We start from the raw sequence: 4,520 nt of genomic DNA, 5'->3' as shown, positions 1-4,520 counted from the left end.
GGTTGTCTCCAATTGGCAGAGTTATGGAACAGCAGACATTCCCAAAATAGCAAATTTGAGACATCTTATTGTAGAAATAGTAAAAAAGACAATTTCAGAATAGTTTTCCCTGTGTTTTGCAGCACTGTGCATCAAACCCAGGGCCTCATGAATGCTAGGCAAGCACTCTATGAGCTACATCCCAGCATCAACATAGTTTTTCATTAAGCCGATGGTACAAAATTTATTTACATGAGAAATGAAGACAGCCCCAAAGTAACTGTTAAACCCAAGGTAAAAGCAGTTATTTTAAACCAAGTGCAATTGTGCTTATCTATAATTCTAGCTACTTGGAAGACTGAGGCAGCAAGACCCTAACTCAAAATAAAATTTTAAAAGGGTCTGGGGATGAAGCTTAGCGGTAAAGCATTTGCCTAGCGTATGTGAGGCCCTGGATTCAATCCCTAGTTCTAAAAATAAATAAATAAAAATAAATAAAAAGCACCCACATCACTTTTCATGTGTGTTAGTTTTCTTTCTGTGAATATACATAATTTTATAAGTGCTCGTTTTCCCTTGAACAATAAAGCTAAAATAAAAGTTTGGGTTTTTTTTTTTTTTTTTTTTGAGTCATGACAGTTCTCATGTACCAGTCATTTAAAAGTCAGTTTTAGGAAAGAATACGTTTTCACAAAAAGAAAACCATAAGAAGAGGAGGAAATAACTTAGAAGGTGGGGAGTGATATTATAATGTGTAGATTATGATTGTTTCTTAAGAAAAATATCTGTACATAACACAAACTCATCCTTGGAACCATGAAGTAGTAACTGCAAACTTATGTCTTACTGGAAGCTTTCAGGGGCACTGGTGGTGCAGCTCAATGGTAGAAGGCATGCTTGCAGAAGGCCCTGGGTTCAAACTCCAGCATCACCACTTCCCAAAAAAGCTGATGGTCAGAGAGCTAAAGTGAATCCATGGACATATTTTCTTGGACCTGAAGAAACGTGTTTTTTTTTTCTTTCTTTTATTCTTAGTAAATACACATCAATTTCATTTGGGATCAGTAAAAAATGTGAACATTTCAGAGTAATCTTAGTAAAGTAATGTATTGAAAAATTTTTTTTCATTATCTTTTTTTTTGACAGTGATAAATATTTAAACATTTTTTTCATACTGTATGTAGGATAATAATGTCTGTCTCATTCTACTGTCCTTCCCATCCCCTCTGCCCCACTCCTCCCCTCTCTCCCCTCTGAACAACCTTTTTGATTCGTTCATTGGTTTAAAATAACATAGTGAAGGGCTGGGGTTGTAGCTCAATAGGAGAGCACTTACCTAGCATGTGTGAGGCACTGGCTTTGATTCTCAGCACCACAGATAAATAAATAAAATAAAGGTCCATTGACACTAAAAAAAATTTTTTTTAAATAACATAGTGGACATCACATAAATTTTGAAAATTTTTACGTAAAAATTTGAATTCCCAGTTTTTTCTGGAGGAAAAAAAATCACAATATCTTGCCACCCAGGGCACATGCATCTGAATGACCCAGCTGAAGCTGCCCCACTAGACGAGGTGTTCCTCCAGTTACCTACTGTTCCCTGTGCCCATTTCACTTAGTCATTCAACTGGCCTGGTCCCTGAGGCCCTTTCTGGAGCAGGAAAGATGACTGCATCTCCAGGATCCCATCCTTGATATAGGACACATGTGGTTGATGTATGATGTACAAAACAGGCTTGAAGAATATTGCAGTTAAGAAAAGCTTTTATATCTCTAAATAACTTTTAAAAATTTAAAGAGTATTTCATTGAATGAAAATTATTTGAAATTTCAGTGTTTATAAATGAAGTTTTATTAGAATGTAGCAACCCTCATCAGTTTAGTATTTGTGTGCTGCTGTGCTGCAAGGGTCAGAATGGAATAGTTGTGACAGAGACCTTATGGCCCCCAAAGGTTAAAATACAATACTTTTGTTAAGGAAAAAACTACTTAATGATACTTGTTTCAGAATTATAAGGAAGATTTTGTTCCAGACCATGGCTACAGGTATAGGCACCACTGCAATGGGGGCTCGCAATGGGCAGGGAGAGATTAGGTTTAACTCTGAATACAGCATAGGAGAGTGGGAATTTATAACCAAAGAGCAGGGTGGAGAGATAAGAAATGAAAAATTACTAGGAGGAAACATCAGAGGTGAGGGGGTTTCCCTGGCTAAACCAACGTAACAGTTCTTGCTGGCTGAAGAGAGGTGGGGATGATCTGATATCACCTGGGGATGGTGGAGAAGGAGGAACCAGATCAGATATCTAGGGTGAGGAGTTCCTGCTAAATCTGGTTTATTTATTTATTTGTGGTACTAGGGATTTAGTTTTACCACTGAGTCCTAGGAGTGCTTTATCACTGAGCTACAATCCCTGTTCTCTCCCACCCCACTTTGTACCAGGATTGTCTAGCCTTTTTTTTTATTTTGAGACAGAGTCTAACTAAATTACCTAGGGCCTTGCTAATTTACTGAGGTTGGCTTTGAACTTGCAATCTCCCTGCCTCAGCCTTCTGAGTGTCTGGATTGTTGCTGAAAGCTCAGTCCATGTCCCTGATGCCAATTCATTATCAAGGACATGATTTTGATAAAAAGGAAAAGGAAGGTTTATGGCTTTGCTAGCAAAGGAGAAACACAGGGAACTCCTGCCCCAAAGGCTGTGATTCTGCCCATCAGCAGGAACAGGGGCTTTTAAAGAGATGGATTCAAAGGCGACATTTCATGTGCTCTCTGTTGGAGTCATAATTCACTTGTCAATTTGGGAGATCAAATTCATTTCTGAGATTTTCTGGTGCCATCCCCAAATTCTGAATTACTTCCATTACTGGCAGGTATGTGCTCAAGGACAGATACCTATCTAGAATGGGGAAGAAAGGTAATCCAGTTTCTCCTGAGATTAGGAAGCGGGAGAGATTAGGGAGGAGCAGGGAGAGGAAGAGATAGAAACATGTCCATTTTTAAAATACATTGCAGTGGTAGAGCTGCAAGGACATAAACTGGACCACTGTTACAGGATCACAGGGGTGCACCCTGTCTTTTTTTTTTTTTTTTTTTTTTGACAGGGAATATGCAACGTTGCTGAGAGAATCCCTTAGTTGTAGAGGATAGCCTGGGACTTGCAATCCTCCTGCCTCAGCCTCCCAAGTAGCTGGAATTATATGTTTGTGACACTGTGCCCAGCTAAAACTGGATTCTAGAAGGAAGTACACAGGTGGTCTGGGAGAAGATCTGGAACCTGACTAAACTGGTCAATTAAAGAATCTTTGTTTTTCCCTTTGTGGAAAAAGTTTGAGAACCTTGACCTGGACCAGTATTGTCCAAGAGAAATGTAATACAAGCCACATTGGTAATTTAAAAAGTTCTAATAGCTGGATTTTAAAAGAGGAAGATGAAAGATGAAATTAACTTTAATAATGTATTTTATTTAACTTGATATAACAAAATATAATCATTTCAATATGCAATCAGTATGAAAATTATTAATGAACTATTTTATATTCATTTTTCATACTGTGTTTAAAATTCATTGTGTATACACTTGCAATATATTCGAAATATCATTAACCCAATTTCAAATGCTCAGTAGGCACAATGTTGCATATTTGAAGGACAGCACAAGTTTAGAATTCAAAAATATTGGGAGAGGGGCGTTGTATGTAGCTCAGTGGTAGAGCTTGTAGTTAGCATCCTAGGCCCAGGGCTTAATCCTCAGTACCAAAAAGAAGAAAAAGAATATTAGGAGAAGACAACAATTTAGCAAAGAAATTAACTCAGTTTACATAATAAAGAGCTCAAGGGTGTTAGGAAAAGTAGGGTAGGAACAAATGCCTGCAGGCTTAGGGGTGAAAAAGGAGAGGAGTTAGGGGAATGAGATGGGCTACAAGGAGATAAGGTTGCCTAGCCCAGTAGAGCAGGCCATGGGGGAAGAAAGAATTTGAAGAAGCTGGGTGTGGTGGTGCAGGACTAATATTGGAGGGTCAGAAGCCTGAGGCAGGAGGATTGTGAGTTCAAAGTCAGAGTCAGCATTAGTGAGGCCCTAAGCAACTCAGTGAGACCCTGTCTCTAAATAAAATATAAAAAAAAGGTCTGGAGATGTGGATCAGTGGTTAAGTACTCCTGGATTCAATCCCTGGTACCAAAAAAAAAAAAAATTTTTTTTTTTAAAGTTAAGACACATTAGGGTCTAGCTGTTCTTCTCCTGGGGTTCAGGAAAAATCTAAAGATTTTGTTATTTGAAGAAATTTACGTTCAAATCCATTCTTTGTGAAGAATACTGCTTTAGAGCTCTAGAGTAAAAAAAAGTTTCAAAACATTAAAAATTAATTTAAAGGTGGGAACTTTTAGTTGAAAGATTGGAGATAAAGAGATAAGTCTGTCAATTCATACCTCTTTTTGTTTCTATAGAATAAGGCAGTGAACACTTCTGTGCTTTCTCTAAGATTACCCACCACAGGAGGGCTGGCTAATCTAATGGGCAGGGCCACTGCTCACTGGATCT

The sequence above is a fragment of the Sciurus carolinensis genome, chromosome 14, assembly GCF_902686445.1.
Source record: "Sciurus carolinensis chromosome 14, mSciCar1.2, whole genome shotgun sequence".
Lineage (NCBI taxonomy): Eukaryota > Metazoa > Chordata > Mammalia > Rodentia > Sciuridae > Sciurus > Sciurus carolinensis.
The sequence above is the reverse complement of the archived record's forward strand: the minus strand, read 5'-3'. Positions refer to the sequence as shown.